The sequence below is a fragment of the Nyctereutes procyonoides genome, unplaced genomic scaffold (assembly GCF_905146905.1).
Source record: "Nyctereutes procyonoides isolate TBG_1078 unplaced genomic scaffold, NYPRO_anot_genome, whole genome shotgun sequence".
In the NCBI taxonomy this organism is placed as follows: domain Eukaryota; kingdom Metazoa; phylum Chordata; class Mammalia; order Carnivora; family Canidae; genus Nyctereutes; species Nyctereutes procyonoides.
In genome coordinates, this window is record NW_026575140.1 from 83,356,467 (window position 1) to 83,375,958 (window position 19,492).

General features: G+C 38.6%; 1 non-coding gene across 1 annotated transcript; it reads right to left on the minus strand.

Moving 5' to 3' along the window:
• Positions 1–15,767: 15,767 nt before the first annotated feature.
• LOC129498025 (U6 spliceosomal RNA) lies at positions 15,768–15,870 on the minus strand. The gene has a single exon (XR_008662059.1). It is a non-coding gene; the product is annotated as a U6 spliceosomal RNA (small nuclear RNA).
• Between the last annotated feature and the right edge of the window lie 3,622 nt (positions 15,871–19,492).

Here is a 19,492-nt window from a genome sequence, read left to right on the forward strand (position 1 = left end):
TTGAATCACTATATTGTACACTTGTAAGTAATATAACACTGTAAGTTAATTATACTGGGATTAAAATATAAACAAACAAACAAATAAATAAATAATAAAAATAAAATATTTATTATAGGAATATCACTTTAACTCTTTCTGTGTTCCAGAAACCACTACTACCCCATCGCCACAGGGAGGTCAACAACCTACTCTTACAAAGCTGAAAGTATGACACCATTCTTTGTGCTTTTACCACATTCTTCCTCTTTATTAAACTCTAATTGCTCAGTTTAAGTGATCCTTCTGTTTATTTTTTTCTGATTACCCATGTTTTTATAATCCTCTAGTGGCTCCCCATTACCATAGAAATGTAGCAAAATCTTTTGCCCAGACTTCAATACCCTCTATAAAAGAGTCCATTTTCGGCTCACTCTGAGTACATTTTTCTCAATTCTCTAGACCAAAGGTTGGCAAACTACAACCCATGGGCCAAATCAGGCACTTTTGTAAATATGGTTTTATTGAAATATAGTCACATTGATTCATTTACATACTGTCTATGGCTGTTTTCAAAGTATATTAGCAGAGTTGAATAGTTGAGACAGAGACTATATGGCCTGCAAGGCTATATATTTACCACCTGGCCCTTTGTAGGCAAAGTTTACCAACACCTTCTCTAAACCCCAATGTCAGCATAAACATTCGCACATGCTGTTTCTTAGCCTAGAATGAAAAGTGTCTCTTGCACTAGCACCACATTCAAAAATTAGGTTCGGGTGTAGTCTTCAATCTCACTTCTTCCATAAAGTTTCCTAATGTTCCCAACTAGATTATCCCAGCAGCTTACTCACAACTCTACTTATCACTTACAATGTGTATTAATCAGAGTTCCCTAGAGAAACAGAGCCAATAGGATATGTACAAATATGTATATAAGAAGAGATTTATTTGTAGAGAACAAACTGGTAGTTACCAGAGGGGAGATGGGTGGAGGGATGGGTGAAATAGGGAAAGGAATTAAGAGTATGTTTACAATGATGAGCACCGAGTAATGAGTAGCTAATTGTTGAATCACTATATTGTACACTTGTAAGTAATATAACACTGTAAGTAAATTATACTGGAATTAAAATATAAACAAGCAAATAAATAAATAATAAAAATAAAATATTTATTATAGGAATATAACACAATTATGAAGGCTGAAAAGCAGAAAAAGTCTGCCATATGCAGGCTGGAGACCTTAGAAAGTGAGTGATATAATTCAATCCAAATTTAAAGGCCTGAGAACCAGAGTAGCCAGTAGCATAAATCCCACTCAGGGTGTAAAGACCCAAGAATAAGGAACACCAATATTCAAGGGTAGGAGAAGATAGATGTAACGACTAAAGCAGAAACAAAATTATTCTTTCCTTCACCTTTTTTACTCTATTCAGGCCCTAAAGTGACTGTTTCATAGCCACCTGCATTAGTGAAGGTGATCTTTACACAGTCTACCATTTTAAATGATAAACTTTTTTGGCAACCCCCTCATCGACACACCCAGAAATAGTGTTTTGCCAGCTATCTGGGTATCCCTTGGCCCATTCAAGTTGACACAAAAGTAACCATCATGAATCCACCCTGGTCAGCTTGGCACCCATAGACATCTCCTGAAATCATACTTACTCTCCAAATAAAGACAATAACAAGTTCACAGTTCTGCCTAAGGTGACACAACCATCCTGTGTACAACCAAAGACACATTAATTCCTTTCTCAAATGAGGAGGTAAAGTTCTTGAATGGTGTTTACCTCTTTCCTGATATTCCATAATTAAGTACCATGATGTAAAATTAACAGGACTTAAATACTACTATAAAGTCAATACACCTATGTAACATGATAGAGAAATAAAAGAGGAAAGAAAATAAAGATATGTGCTCAATATGTGTGTATATAAACACACAAACACATATTCACAACTAAATAAGAAGGAAACATTCATGACAATTACAGTCTTTATTTCCATTAACTAATATCCTGTTTATAGCTGGTATTTATGACTATCTTCTACTACCCATTCTGTATTCTCTTTGCCTTTAGCAAGCACCTCAGCTGGTTGTGGTTCTTAACTAGTAGGGTGACCCAAACCTTCATTTCTGAAGGGTCTGGGCCATTAGTATTCCTACCTGGATTGGATTGCTGTAGTTTTCCATTGGCCATAATCACAGAGCATGGTGAAGCCCTAAGAAATCTCTTGCATTCCAGACATACTCTTTCTTATCCCCACTGTGGAATGAACTGTAGTCCAATTTTCCCTTAGTAGTCAGGAACAGTCACCCCAGCCAAAAGTGTAACTCCCTTTTTTGCCTGTTGATTCAGTCATGAGGAGCCCTAAATGGCCAGGTGGCAGCCTTAACTTGCAGTTCACTGGAATCATTGTTATATCTCCTAGTGGAAGCAATCTGCCCTCTGGAGTTAAGACTTCTAGGCTAGCAGGGCACAAAGTCATAAGAACAAGAAGCAAACATTTCGCTAATAGTTCACTAAGGATAATAGTGAATGGCACCCTTTCTATTTCCACTCTTCAGTTCCTGAATGAGTGAATCCTGACTCTCTCAGAGAAGTAGCACCATATACTGGATGCTGCTTCAAAGAACTCTAGGTTATACCTTATAATGGATTTGGCTTTTTCTATGTCTGTTTCTTATCATTGGATTTGAAAGAAACTTGAAGATAAGAATTGTATTTTAGGTATCTCTATATCTTCCTTGAAACATACATACTGTCTGCAACATTTCATGTGTTAGGTAACTGCCTTTCAAGTGAATGGATATCCACAGCAGGAAGAAGTATGAATGGCTCCTGTAATCCTAAGGCAACATGAGGAGAGGACGGGGGATTGGATGACAGTGGTCAAAAGGTACAAATTAAATTTATAAGATAATTAAGTACTAGAGATACAATATATATACCATGACGACTCTAGCTAACATTGCTATAGGATATATAGGAAAAGTGTTAAGAGGTAGATCCTAAGTTCCATCATGAGGGAACTATTTTTTTCTTTTCATTTTATTGTATTTATATGAGGTGGTGGATCTTAACTACACCTTTTGTGGTACTTATTTCACAATATATGTAAATCAAACCATTGTGTTATACACCTTAGACTTACATGGTGATGTATGTCATTTTTCAACAAAATAAAAAAGATTGCATGATCATGGGCCATAAAGGAAGCCTATATTCACGCAGAAGCAAAAATAATTTACATTAATTTGCAAAACAACACCAAGACACTCAGGAGCTGTGTGAGCTGGAATCAGTTAGGTAACAGTGGGTAACATTGTGGGATCTCCTAACATAGGGAAGTACACCTCACATCATTTTTATTATCAGTTTCATTAAAAATAATCACAGTTTTTTTTCTCCCACTAACATAGTTCATTAGGGCTTTTGATGCATTTTCATATCCATTTATTCCTTTAAATATCATAACAATCCTATAGTTTAAGTACAATCCTGTTTTAGTGTTCGGGAATAAATAGAAAAGCCCATGAAAATAAGCTCTTAACCATGTGCTCTCTGGTTTTCAACTACAACAACAAAAGTTCATGGAATAAAAAATGGGCTGTGGGTATAATTAGGAACCTCTTGTCCATTCTATTTTTAAGTTATTTGTGGCAATGAAAGGCATTCATCTTCTGAACAACAACAACAAAATTTTCCGGACAATTGAATACTGAAAAAAACTGCATACACCTCTTCTTCTCTTCAACCAATTCAGCTGAAGTCAAAGGAATAAATGTTTCTGAGGGAAAACCAATACACATAATACAGAGGATGTAGGTTATTTTTTAAAAGAGTATTTATTTATTTATTTATTTATTTATTTAAGAGGCAGAGAGAGCAAGAGAAAGACTATGAGTTAGGAGAGGGGCAGAAGGAGAAGGAGAAGCAGACCTACCCCCTGAGCAGAGAACCTGACCATGATCATGACCTGAGCCGAAGGCAGTTATTAACTGACCAAGCCACCCAGGCACTCCCGGATCTAGATTGTTAGTAAGGTCATTTACCCAGTTCAGATCTGAATTTATTCCAACCTTCTTTATTTTTCCATTGCAAAACCATTTGTGAAGAATTGTTTTCCTCCTTTCCCCTTCCCAATGACTACATCCAGGTTAACATAGGAGCAAATCAAATAGGAATAAACAGAAGCCAAAAAGATGCTGTGGATTGTAAAACAAGAGAAAATTTTGAGCTATTACCACAAGCTGTTTCCCATTGGTCCCTCATACCCATGACTCTCTCCAACTGCCATTGTCTTCAATTCTGCCAGTAGTAATAACTTTATATATTATACTGTAGAGAGAAGTTGATTCAGGTAAAATCCAAGACTCAAATTCAAGAGGTCAAATTTGAAAAATCTGCCCTTAAATCTCCTATCAGTGATAATGGTACCAAAAGTCAAAGCTTTCAAATACATAAACCAAAGTTGTGAGAAGCAGGGGAAAAAAAGAAAACAGAAAAGAACGCATTATGATCTAAAAATATTTTCCCAATCAAAAGAAGATAAAAGTCGAACCATAGGTAGGAAGAGGAGAATCAGAGAAATGTGACTAGAATTTCAGTATTTGCAGTGTTCTGGGAAGAACACTTACTTTTTATAAAGACACCCAGGGAGAGGATGAAGGGACCACACCCCCCAGAAGAAATGTCAAGTCTGTGTGTTAGAGACGGTGGAGGGCCAACCCTGGAGCAGAAGGAATGAATGACTAGCTTCCCAGTATCATCACTCTGGTGAACTGCAAGACTTAAAAAAGGACCCCATGATTGACACTTCACCTGAGCTCTAACGTAGCCATTACTGAATGCATTAATCAATGACGGCCTCGGATATGTGGCTGACAGCTTAACCTAAACCCAATAAGAAGAAATGGTGGTTATCTCGAGAGCTCCTGTAGTCCCCACCCCATTCAGAAAATTCTACTCATCCTTCCCTTTGCCGAGCTAGAGTGCCCTGGCAATTAGCTAGTTCAAAGCCCTCTCTCTTCCTGGACACACTTTATCAGAGAATCTATGAAGAAGAAATGATCTTCAGCAGCAAGATCCCAAGAACATCTGGGTTGCATCCCAAGCTGTCCATCTTGCTAACTTATTAATAACAGAGAGGGATGACTAAAAAACTGGATAAAAAGGTTATCAGCTCCTCTTCCCTCCCTAGCATCTTTCTGATGGTCTTGATTGATGCCAGATTGCCTGGCAAGGAAGAGAAGTGCTATTTTTAGTTGGCTCTGAATCTGAGGGACTTTTATTTCTGCTTGTGAACCTTTATAAATATTTAAGAGAAAGAAAAAGCATGAATGGAAGAACATGTGGCCTCACGGATATCCATCAAAGCTGTCTGTGGAAATTATAGATGTGTATGAGTGTGGAGCTGGAGAGCCGTCTGGAGGGACAGAGCTGCATGTGGATGAATAACAGAAAACGCCCAGAGCCTTGGAGATAACTTCAAAGTTAAGAGAAATTCAAGGCTAAAAAGGTGCATGCTCTGAACTCTTGATTCAGCAGCCTTCACCACCTTCAGCCTCTGTTTGCCACTCCTGAGCCAGGTGTGCTTACCTTCTTGCCCTTGAAAAAGGAGGAAGGTTGGGCGTGAGAGGAAGTCAGAGGCTTGGGTTCAAGTTCCAGGTCTGCCCGATGCATTTGCACAGATGAGCAAAGTATCTCACCTACTGGGTCTCAGGATCCCCACATGTAAGATGAGAGTAGGTCTAACATCCAAATCTAAATCTATACTCGTAAAGAAGTCCTCTTCCTTCTTATGACCTTTATCCAAATTGTTTCCTTCACTTCAGAAAAATCTGAAATGTCTTGCCTTTTGTTTTCTTGCATGGCACATTAAAAAGTCAATTCACCAGGCATTTCCTGACTGTCTGCTACACCAAAAACCCAGTCCTGGCCTGTGGGAGAAAGGGAGCTCAGAGGAGGATCATGTTCTCTGGTAGAAGAGTAGGTAAAGTTATCAGTTCCCTCAGGTACAATTTCAAAAGGCAGCAGTTCCCTTCAGGAGAGAAGAGTCTTCGTAATCCTTCTTTCAGGGAAAGAGCTCCAATGGATCCCGGTTTTAGTCAAAATTTCGCCTATTCTTTCTATCTAGCAAAACCCTTAGTTACATGCCCTGCAGGGCCAGAAAGTAGAACCGCGTGCATGCACACACACACACACACACACACACATCCAATTATTCCTTTAGTAAAATTTGCTGAGCATCTACTAAGCTAAGTACTGAGACTGTAGCACCAAAGAAGCAGGAACCGTGGCCAGGAATCCTGCTCTTGTGGAATTTACAATGCAGTTGGGGATACAGGCATTAAAAAATAATTATAAACTTGATAGATATTCACAGAATGAATGGACGCCCACAGAAGAGATTCTAACTATCCAGCACATGATGGACCCCTTTTTTGACCTCAGCAATCCCCCTAGGAGGTCACAGGCAACTCTTCAAAAGCATCATAAGTCTCTGAAACCAGCTCAGGAAATTCCTTCAGACTTGCCTTCCTCTCCCTGTGTCTTCTTCAAACCTCCTGTCATCCTAAAGACTTAGCTCTATGTCTCAGATTCCTTTTTTTTCATCCATTCCAGGTTCAAGGATCCTGGCTGCAGAGTATCTCACCTGGTATTTCTTTAGGAAGTCAGTCTAAGCAGCCACCCCTCCACAATTCAGAGGAGTTTTGGCAGGACCCTATACACTATCCCTCTCCCGGGCCCAGCTCTAGTAACACCACCAGCTCTCAAGCCACTTGGCTTCCCAGCCCTTAGGAATTCATGGAAAAAGACAGTACAGCAGTGAAGGATCTGTGGGTGGTGTGAGCTCAACCCTTGGGGTGGGGTGGGGGTTTGGCTTTAATGTCTGACTCTTAGACTTGGTACAAAACTCTGCTCATGTGGCCAGAATGACAGTAATGTTCTGTGAGTGCAGAGCTCCGAGAGAACTAACAAAAAGAAAGAGGTGAGTTTATGAAACTCCCTGGGACTCCTTAGTATAGAATAAACTGAGCCTTCCTCTTATTTAGACTATTAACAAAGTGACGGTTTGCACCCTGTGTATCTTGCTAACTGCCTTTCCTTTCCTCACTCACACCTGAAAACCTCAATAAAGCTGCTCGAGCCCACTTGGCCCACTCTGCGCTTGCGCACATCTGTGTTCTCCTCATACAACTCCCACTCGCTTCCCATCCAGCACATTCCTGCCTTTCCCCCCAAATTGTGCAGATATGCACTTGTCCCTCGGGAAGTGACATTTCTTCCTTGACCACCCCCTACCACAAAACATCTAATTTCCTAGCAACAGCTTCCCTATAGCACTTTATTTATTTTATTAGCATGAACTCATTCTTTCAACAGACGTTTATCGGGCACCTACCACCCTGCAGGGTCTGACATGGGTTTTTGGCAGAACTGTGTTCTCCACTAGGCTGAACCACTTGGAAACAGAAACCATGCCTTTTGCCTTGGGATAGTGCACACATCTCATACACATTAGGCGCTCAGTATTCGCCTGGTCAATTCATGTAAACTATGAATTATTTTTTAAGGGAGCTGATGGACATGAACTTGCAGAGAAGAGATCTGAATTGATGTCTAGGGAATTAGACTCTGTGAACAAAATAGAACTAAATTTGATTAAATGGATCTCTTGCAACATCATAATTCCATTCCAGAGTGGAAGTCTCCACTTTAGGACAGCTAAGCTCCAGTCTCTAAGCTTCCCTAAGGGATCCCAGGAAGGGATATGATCTATTCCACAGGCCGTGTCCTCTTTCCCCTTTTGGCTTCTGATTCTTAGCATTGCAGAAATATTACTCCCAGAAATAAACTGACCTTTTAAAAAGTAACCAAAATCATGCATTCCAGCTGAGGACAATGAACTTGATGTTTAAAAAATAAGTTTCTGTGCCAACATAATGAACTTGTTGGCTACTACTACATTCTCTCAGTTTTTAGATAAACATAAATGTGATTCCCAAACATTTGTTTTAATAGAAGTGTTTTTTTTTCTTCCTACCTTTGGCAAGTGTTACTGGAAATCCAGTGGGGTGGCTAAACACTGCCTTGTATCAAGTCAAGATCGTGAAGTTCTTTTTTCAGCACCATGCCTATCCTCCAATGACTTGTGTCATTCAAGATAGATTTAGATGTGAGTGCACGTGATAAAAATTTAATTCCATGATGATAAATGTGGAAGTGAAAACATAAGGCCATTCCTTTGAGTCAGATCGATTCATTCATCAGTGATAATGACAGTGATGGATATTGGCACAGCATCTGACACTTTACCCAACTGTATTTATTGGTTTATTTTTTATAACTAGGATCCTCCTAACAAATTGGGGAAATGCTTTATTGTTACTATCATTGTCTATATTTTATGGATCCAGAAATTAAAATTTGGAAACATTACGTGATTTGCCAAAGGATAAATGCAATGCAAGGTTTGGAAATGTGCATAGTATGGCAGAAAGTGTAGTGGCTGTAACCCAACAAAAGTTGGTTTGATTCTTGGTTCCTCTACTTACTGGCTTTGTGATCTTTAACCATAACAGCCATTATGACAAATATTTATTTAGTGCTCACCATATGCCAGTCAATGTTCTAAGCACTTAGCTTGTCTTGTATTATTTAATCTTCATGAGAATTTATAAAGTACATTCCATCATTATCCCCACCAAGGGCTGAGGAAACTGACACAAAGGGATAAGACACTTGCCCAGAATTTTCTAACTGCTGAGTGGGAAAAAAAAAATAGGATTTGAACCCAAGGAATCTGATACCAGAGTCTAGCCTCCCAACCACTAAGAAATACTATTTCCCTGTGAAGTTAGTTTATCTTTCTTACTGTCAATTTTTTTCATCTACTAAAGAGAGGCTATGATGCTTACTTCGCAGGATTGCTATGAAAATTAGAAATAATGCCCATCAGGTACCTAATAAAATTCCTGGTATATAGGGGACTCCAACTAAATTTTCAGATTTTACTAACCCACATGATATTTCCTATGATACATTATGCTAGGATTTCTTATCCTGAACCTATATATGGGACCAGAAATGAGTTACAGAGAAAGAGCACCCAAAAGAGAGAGAAAGAGATAGAGAATGTGTGTGTGTGTGTGTGTGTGTGTGTGTGTGTGTGTGTGTAGAGAATGCATGCATTTTTCTGGAGAAACTGTCTATAGTCTTCATTAGCCTCACAAAAATGTCCATGCCCCAGTAAAACAGTATCACTTTGGATAATCTTGAAAGAAGACATACAGCCTCTGCCTCTATTTTTCCATATGGAAAATAATTTAAATATTTTCTCCAGCTAACATCGTCAGCAGAAATGCATCTGCCAATTTGACTTACTGTTATTCAAGTTTTAAGTACAGGTTATAAAAAGAATCCATTTATTTAGATGAGGTCTAATAGAGTTTGGGAATCTCTGCCTTCTGTATTTTTCTCTGGCTCTAGCTGGGGTTGGAGAAAAGTCTTCAAAAGTACGTGTGAGCATGTGTGTTTACATGGGCCCTCAGGGTAAGTGATTTCTGCGAGCCTGAGAGCCTGGCCTCAATTGGCTGCCCTCCACTTATCGGAAAGCAACGTGCAAGTTTATCCTGCTCCCTAATTAATCTCACCCCCAGCCAACAGCAGACTACCACAAGCAGCTCTATGCCTCACAACATTTGGCAACCACGTGGAATGTTGGTGAATGCTCGTGGCACTTGACCTCGTTTGTCACCATGCCCCATCAGACTCTGCCGAGCTGAGGATGACAAGTGGGTGTCAGTGGGCACGTTGGCCCCATAGCCAAAGAGCCTCGTGGGGATGGACAATGCCAGGGAGTCCGAAACCTCACTTGTCAAAGACAAGTACAGGCATCTAATGCTGATTGTTATGACATTCACAACAAGTTCAAACCAGCCCAATCCTATTTTTAGAGAAGAAGTTGGTGGTGAGATTACAAAGGGTCTTATTTAATATGTTCTCCTAGTCTGAGAATGCAAAAGGAAACAAATGCTATAAACAGTGTGAAACTGTGATCGCCCCTCCTGTTTGACACTGGCTTTCTCACCTTTTCTTGTCTTTTATTTCTGCTTCTCTGTCACCACCTTTGCCACTTCCTTCAGCTGGTTCTTTGAGCAGCACAGCTGGGTTTAATGAATTCAGTGAGTAGAACTAAGCATTCCTGGACAAAATCAAATTATGACATCTCCTTGAGTACATACTCAATGGTCTTTGAAAGAGTCTAGGGAAATAATTGCAAGCTCATCTCCAAACCCTCTTGCTCCTGGATACTTGGTTAAATAGCTGTGCCATGTTCAATGTTCGAGGTATTTTAACATTAAATTAAAATTGTTTGAATTCATGTGGCTCCATTTACCAGAGTCTCTGACGTTATTATAATCATCTGTAAGGTATGCAAAGGAGAACAAAGAGTGATAATATTTTTAAATGGAATAAGATTTTGTTGGTTTTAGACCACTTTCCCTATTTTCTTACTTATGAAGTAACATATCAGTTATATTTTTTTAAGATTTTATTTATTAATTCATGAGAGACACAGAGAGACAGAGAGAGGCAGAGACACAGGCAGAGGGAGAAGCAGGCCCCATACAGGGAGCCCGACGTGGGACTTGATCCCAGGTCTCCAGGATCACACCCTGGGCTGAAGGCGGTGCTAAACCGCTTAGCCACCCAGGCTGCCCAACATACCAGTTTTAAACATGTAATGCTCCAAATTTTTAATAATCGTTTCAAGCCTAATATTAATCAGAGGAGACAGTTAATAGGCAGCATTTGATTTATACTGAATCTCTAGGTGACATATGGTAGAGGTGTGAATAAACTTCAAATCGATGACCTCCGCCCTTATCTTTAAAAAAAAAATCAACCAAACAAAAAACCTCTCTTTTAATTTGCTTCCCACCCAAGCTACCATTTTACCTGTCACCTTGCTTTCATGGTCACATTTCTTGTTCTCCTCCCCTGCATTCCCCAAGCCCTTGTAACCTGGGTTCTTCTCTCATCACCTGTAGAAAGTGACCTAACATGGGCAACTGAGTGGCTCAGTTTGTTAAGCCTCCAACTTTTGATCTCAGGTCAGGTCTTGATCTCAGGGTCGTGAGTTCAAACCCCAAGTTGGACTCCACATTGGGTGAGGAGCCTACTAAAAATTATTTTTAAAAAAGTGACCTAACAATCCTCAAATACTGTTCTCCATCTCAGATCTCCCAATCCTCAAATACTGTTCTCCATCTCAGATCTCCCTTCCTGTTTATCTTTTATGAACGCTCCACAAAGGTGCCTCCTCCCACCATATAGCTCCCCCCTAACTTGTTGTCACCTATCCTGCCACTAGTTTCCCTGCCACATATTTTGATGTTTCCATTGGGCTATTCTGCAGAAAGCTTTACTCTCAGGTGTACTTATTGTCAATGTGTTTCAGTTTATTTGTTTACCTAATAGTATTTATCAAATGTTCAATACTGGTAAGGCTACTTCTAACAATATGGCACACTAAAAATCTGAAAACCTCTCAGCTACAGAATCCCTAGAAACACTAGACAAATACGTAAAAAACCATTTAAATAAGGGGGAAAATACTGAGGATACATAAAAATAGGAGGAAAATCAAAATTATATGCAGGGTATTAAATAATCCTGAGGCTACCTTCTCAAGCAAAATCCAAATTCACATTTTTGATCACCTACTGCACAGCCTCCCGTGACTGTGTTACAAAAACCTCAAACTCGGTATAGGCTAAAGAAAGAAAAGCAAAAATCTTCCAAATTGTTTTATCATTTGTTCTCAGCCTAAGTGAATGGAATCACAGATCTTTCAGTCATTTCCATAGTTTCTGCATCATCCTCTTCCCAACTCCTCCTGTAACCTAATATCCAGCGTACCCGAAAAGAGTCCTGACCCCTATGTGTCTTTAGAATTAACTCCTGTTAATTCATTCTGTTTGATAAGTTCATGTGGTGGGGCTTCTCTCTCAGTTATCTCATGCATTCTCCAAATACTCTGCTAAAACTTCATTTTTTCTGTGTAAAGCAGAGACACTGACACTAGCTGATTCTTACCAAGCTCTGCTTGAGGATCTTCTGTGCCACAGCAGTGTGACCTCAATGATGCTTCCATGTCATTCTGAGCATCACACTTGCCTCAAAATCTCTACTGGGAACACTGAGCATACCAACCTATGGCCCTTAGCCTGGGTGGGTATTGATGCCAGCAAAATTAGCAGCTTGAGAAGCTGCTGCCTACACTAACCTTTTCCTCTGTGTATCCTACATACAAGGAGACACCTTGAATCAAAACTTAAATTTTACCAACTATTGGAATTCAAGTATGTCTGAGCATAAATCTGGAAAACTGGTGTATCGGGTATGATTGTGTCCACTCAAAGTTCATGTGCACAAGAGGGTGATGAGCACCTTGGGAGAGTGCATATCTCAGGAAATAAAGGTTAGGCAGAGAATACAGGTCATGAGCTAAAGCCTTGGTCATTGAAAAAAAGGAACAACTTTGAGTTTAATATAATATCAACTTCTCGTATACCCTTCGAAGCCTAGCACATCATGAAATCCTGTGTAAGCTCCATAGAAATTATGTGTCAGTTACAGAGATGAAATGGAGTGAAAGTCTTCATATTGTGATAAATACCAGACTGAGTTTCTGGTTGCCATCTTGTGCACTCAAAAGTGAAAAGATATCTCAGGCCTGGGGTCAGTGGGAGGGTTGACTGGAAAAGACGACATTTGCTTTCTCAACAACACAGGGCCATAGAGTCCAAGAGATTGAAACTCTGGCTTTAAGCTCAGCATAGAACAAGGAAGGAAGCAAAGGTCAGGGTGGCATGATATGAAGAAAGATCCAGGCAGAAGCGATAGACACAAAAGTAGAGTTTCAAGATATTGACTTGATAGTACAAGTCTTTAGTTCCCATTTCCCCACTTTTTGCTTAGCAAGCCTACATCTAAGACTCACCAACGTCATATTCCCGTTGCACCCTCTATCGGGACTCCCCACCCCCACAAAGTAGGTTATCAGCAGGAAGCTACAGCATCTAGTGCCGGAGTACCAGGTTAATCTGTATAAGCTAATATTATCCACACATACACATCAATAACCCCTTCTCGTGTATCCTGGTCAGGCAACTGAGGATTGCTTAATTATGATTGCCTCCCCAGATCTGTCCTATGTTTCTTCCTCTTCCTTGTTCCTTTACCTTTATTTTGGTACCATGATCAAACATTTTTTTCAGAGTCTCTCTCCCTCCTCTCTTTCTAACAGTGTACACATCCTCATAACTCCTGATATGCCTTCTGGAAAGTCAGTATCACAGGTATGCCATGAAAACTACTATGATATCTTTATCTAAATAATAATTGAGTGAAATGACTAGTCTAAAGATCAGCAATGAGCTGGAGACAGAACAGCGATGATTCTCAATATGTAATCTCCTCCTTAAGCAAAAGGAAATTGATCTCATATTGAATTATATCCACTTGATACTGACGGAATAGCTCACCACCTATTTAACATAGTGGAAATGCTGGATGAATAAGAGAGAGAGTCATATTGTGGCTTCTGGTCATCACTCCAGAGAATGAGTGGACCCAGTGTTTCTAAGCACCCTGGACAGTTCCTTTGCTCTCATTAGTCCTACCACTTGCATCTTTCCGTTTGGATAAATGGGTCATATTATCACTACATAGGTTTAAAAATCATATGTCAGAAAGTATCTCAGCTGTCATCTTGTACAACTTCCTTTTGAGAAGTGAAGAAGCTTAGACCCAGGGGTCGATCACTTAGTCCAAGATCACTACTATCTTATCTGGAATAAAAATGAGCAAACAAACAAACAAACAACTCAAGCCTCCTAGGTTGCATTTTAAAAGCCTTCTCTACCATCTATTCAGGTTTGTTAAGTTCCTCTTAATCATTATTTTACAAGTGAGAGAATCCAAGAAAGTTGGGAAATTCTAAACATATTTGCCAAAGTTAATGGCACTGATCATCATAACTGAGAGTATAATATGGAAGAAACTGTGTCATTTTTCCTACTTAGCTGAAGTTAAAACCCTGCCTTATTTATTTATTTGTTTGTTTGTTTGTTTGTTTGTTAATATTTTTGTTTATTTTTTCCCATGCCTCTATATATGGTTAGGATATGAAGATGTAACAAAATCCAGAGTCTCCAGGATGCCTGCGTGGCTCAGCAGTTGAGCTTCTACCTTCGGCCCAGGGGGTGATCCTGGAGTTCCAGGATCCAGTCCCACATCGGGCTCCCTGCATGGAGCCTGCTTCTCTCTCTGCCTATGTCTCTGTCCTTCTCTCCTGTGTGTCTCTCATGAACAAATAAATAAAATATTTAAAAAAAAACAGAGTCTCCAAGAAGCATGCCCCTCATGCTCCTTGGAGCAGGAAATGAGAGATTACATTCCCTCTAAGACATGGCCTTATATGTACATAAAGTAAAGTTGGTTCAAAATGCTCTTAACCTAATAATAAATCTTTGAACGCTAATTGTGCCTTGATTTCCAGCACATGTTTGTACCAATAACCTCATTTTAAAGTCACAAAGGCTTTTTGCTGTTATTGTTTTTGTTGAAAGCCAATGCTGGAGGTAATGTGCCCATAGGAACCTCTAAAAGTCCATTTTTGTGTAGAGTTACTTAAACTCATCCATACTTTCCATTCTGCATTACAGTCCTATTGGCAAATTTCCTTTCCAATCAGTTTCTATTAATGAATGTTAACACATGACATTTTAGGCTCTGCTAAGATGAAATATTGTCAAAATAAATAAGCCTTTCCAACAGTCATGTTCATTTCCTGTTTTCCCTATTTTCCTACTGTGATAGAAGTTTTTTTCCTTTTCTTTAATGTCCTTGATTTTGACACTTGCTTTTGTCTCCTGTACCTCTAATATAGCATATTTGCCAATGTAACTACTGTATTTAATTCTTCATTCTTATAATCTTACATATTCCCCTCCTAGCCTCATCTTTCATCCTTTCTGATCAACTAAAGTGAAAGCCACCCCAACCTCCTCTACCCCCATTCCCAGACTGACCTTTCTTGTCATCTGCAGGACATGAAGTGTTGCAAGAGTTCTTTCTGCTGCTATAAAGAAGATTAACAACAGTTGAGTTGCCACAGTCATACATTTCATTTGTAGCCCTCTTCACCCACCACCTAGAATCCAGACATCTAGCATTTCTTCCTTGAATATGATGTGGCCATACTGTCATCAACAACACAACATTTTTTGAGCACTTACTCTTATACAGGGACACAAAAGCTATGAGACATGGTATAAACCACCTAAAAGCTACAGAGAGTGAAAAGGTAATTCAGTGCAAGGTCATAGGGACTCAGAGATAATTCAGATTATGAGAGATCCGTTATGTATAAAAGGCTCAGAGAAATAGTTCCTTATTGGGTCAGGCTTGAACTGACCCTGAAAGAAGGAGAGGAGATACCCAAATGGAAAGGAAGAGAGAAAATATTCCATGGGTGATTTCGTGATTTTAAAAGTTGGCTTTCTGTATTCATAGAAAGTTCTTTGGTTGTTTTAAAGAATAAGGTTCTTCTTTGTTTTTTTTTTTAAGTTTTTGGTTTAATTCCAGTTAATTAACATACAACATAATATTAGTTTCAGGTGTACAATATAGTAAATCAACATTTCCATGCACCACCCAGTGCTCATCACAAATGTATTCCTTAAGTCCCATCACCTATTTTTTAAAAATATGGAACATTTCATGAATTTGTGTGTCATCCTTGCTCAGGGCCCATGCTCATCTTCTCTGTATCATTTCCATTTCAGTGTATTTGCTGCCCAAGTAAGCACATCCATAGATAGTTCTATTCAAAAAGACTCTTCAAAAGTCTGTTTGAAGGACAAAAAAAAATCACATATTTGTATACATTAAGGCCAAAATTTTAAAACCTCTTTATATTAATGTTCTGAACATTAAGAAACACAGAGTAATTATTCCTGATGTATCTTTGTATACTTTAATCAGTTTCTTAGCTGTAGCAGACTTGAAAGCTGTCACAAATGTTTTGCTGTAGAATTTATTTTTATTAAGACAGTCTTATCATTTTTAATTTTACCCTAAAGTTTCTTTTAATTTTCTTAAAAGTTAAATTTTTGTTTAATAAATTTGAAATTATTGGCTTTGCCAATGGACTCATCTTTTAGACCATGTTATATTTTACTGAGAAAAATCTCCAGGTGGTCAGGTGACATCAGACCAAATTCTACTAAATACAGAATATTCCTAATTCTAATTCTTTGTAAGGAAGTATACAAATATTCAGCTCAAATGTCTTCAATGTTTCTGTTTTTGGGTTTCCACCCAAATTACTTTCATTTCACATAGGATCAAACTCTTCAAATAAAATGCTTCTATCTGTCACATTTAAAAATAACAGCCAGAAGGGAGGGGGCTGGACAAAATGAGTGAAGGGGATTGGGAGATACAACCTCCAGCCATGGAATGAGTAAGTCATGGAAATAAAAGGCATTCATAGAGAATACAGTCAATGATATTGTGATAATGTTGGATGGTGACAAAAGATAGCTACACTTGTTGTGAGCATAGAGTAATGCATGAAGAAGTCGAATCACCATGTTGTACACCTTAAACTAAGATAACATTGTGTGTCAACTATACTCAAAAACTTCTTAAATCCTTAATAAGTAAAATAAATGTTTCATAAAATGCAAATATTGCAAAATCATAAGGCTTCTCAACTTCATTTCCATTCTGGAAGAAAATATAAATGCATCTAATTAAAAATAAAGTTTCCATTAAAAGACTATTTCCCAAAGTTGAGGTATGTCAGGGTTTTATGGAATTTCAAGATTAAGGCTTATATATTCTGAATTCTCAACATCACATTATACAAAATGTGCCCCACGCTGGTACTCAAGATCATTTTTTTCTGCATTTTTATTAATTTTCAGGATCATCTCACTTGGACATTTTATTTTTAGTAATTGCAATTTTCTAAAATCTTCAAAAACTAAAGGTTTTCAGTGTGCCAATTATTGATTTTTTTTTTTTGACAGTGGCTGACCTGCGAGCACACAGTCTCCAGCCTGTCCTTAAAGGACAAAAAGTTGGCCACCCTGGCACAGGAGCTTCTGGGCCCCAGCCATCATGAACAGTAACTGCATCCTGCATTGCAGACAACAAGCGGAACATCCCAAAAAACTTTAATAAAAGAATGCCAAATGATTTGAAATAAAATGGAATTCAAATCAGGTAACTCATTTACAAAAAAAAAAAATTTTCAAAAACTTCATAGGACCTGTAGGATGATTTACATAAAGTTTTAACATTTGTAACATTTGCTCATCGACAGGTAGCAAAACATTTACCTCCTTTTATTTCCTTTATATTCAATGTCAGCTTCCTAACCAAAAATTAAGTTTAATTATTTTAACTATAACAATAAAAAGTAGTTGTAAATGTTATCAGTGATAGCTTCTATTTTTGACTATGGCTTGTGGCTTGTTTGGATAGACACAGTTTGAGTAATATGTTTACCGCTAACTCCATACACACTTCTGTTTCACAGATTTCTTCACTTTATAACAACACTGATCATTTTGAGGATATGCCCCACCAAACTTTGTATTTATCTCATCATCACAAAGTATATAAACTGTTTCAATGTTGAAAAATTTTTTTTGTTTTTATTTTATTTTTTTTTGAAAAAATTTTTTAAAAGATTTTATTTATCCATTCATGAGAGACACAGAGAGAGAGAGGCAGGCAGAGACACAGGCAGAGGGAGGAGCAGGCTCCATGCAGGGAGCCCGACGTGGGACTTGATCCCAGGTCTCCAGGATCATGCCCTGGGCTGAAGGCAGCACTAAACCTCTGGGCCACCCAGGCATCCCTCGATGTTGAAAATTTTAACTAAATTACAGTAATATTCAAAATAATGTCAAAAATTTCACCTTTGGAAGAATGAACTTCCAGAAGCTTTACTTGATCCTATGACTGGGAGAAAACCTGTTTTGGGGATACTATCTTTATGGGCTTTCAATTTGAAACATATGACTCAGCCTTTTTCCACCAGGATTCTTTGAGAGAATTAAACTCCTCTGGCTCCAAGGCATCTATTGTATGTAATGGCATGCACATCTGGAATGATACTGGTTATCTACCATCTTGGGAAAAACTGAGAAAATAGTCTCTCAAGTCACTTTTCTGTGTTTTGTGGTTCAGCCCAGAAACTCAGTTGATCGCACTAATATAAAACTGTCATCATTTAACGGCTACTGAATATTTCCTTCCATAAAAGGAGCCAACACAGTTAATAGTTATTACTTCAGTTTTTGTATTATATACACAAGAAAACTTGGTATAAAAAAATCAGAAAAATTATCTTAGAATATTCACTTATTTAAATGTGCATAAAAAGTCAAGCTTCCCATTATTATATGTAAACACACCCTCTAGAACTATAGATATTAAATTATTGCACTCAGGCATGGTCTTGCTAAATTAGTAATTCTCTAGTGGATGCTGATGCTTCTTCAGCAGATTTGTGTTTTCATGTTGCCATGTGGTCAGTGACCGCCGCAGCCTCGGGGGGGACTGGTGAATGTGGACAGACCTTGTCTTCAAGTTACCCATTCATCATCAACTCCCATGAGAATAGAATGAAGATGTAGTCTTTGAATTTGCATTTAACAGGCCTTGAATTTGGATCCAACAGGCTCTTTTCTTCCTTTGAACTTATTTCTGTCAAAAAGGCTTATTGCAAAAGAAAAAAAAATGTACCACCAAACATTGAACTGTTGGCTGTAGACTTACATCACATATATGATGACAAAAATCACCATAGCGAAAGCCTTCACACTACTCACTATGTGATCTACACAGGACTGCCCAGTTTCCAGTTCACACACACATTTCATGTAGACCTCACAGAATTTCCCATGTGTCTCATTCATTGCTCCTGCCAACCAGGGGCCTGGCAGCTTTATGCATCTCTCAGGTTGTAGCAGGAGTCACAGGAAGGCCATGTCACAACTGGCTGGCAAATCAAGTGGCCACCAGGGCAGCAACTTCAAATGCCTCCACTGGCACCACTCAAGACCAGAAAAAATTAACCACCCCATATGGCTTGTATCTGAGCAGATTTCATCACCAATCACTTGACGTTCCTCCCTTGAGAAGGAGGCATCTATTAGTTGGTCTTAAAGCAGCAATTTAACCACACAGTCAACTGAGAGCTGCTGTGCTCACTATAATGTGGCTCATACAATTCTAGGAGACATCAGATGGGAAGTGTTAGCTACAAAGTAGAAGTCCACCAAGACTAACCTAAATAAGTGTTATTATTATTTTAATGCAACAATTAATATTAATACTTCAGCAGCCAGTGAACAATCCAGAGCAAATGCTAAATTGGACAGAATGCTGAACAATAGACAAAATACGAA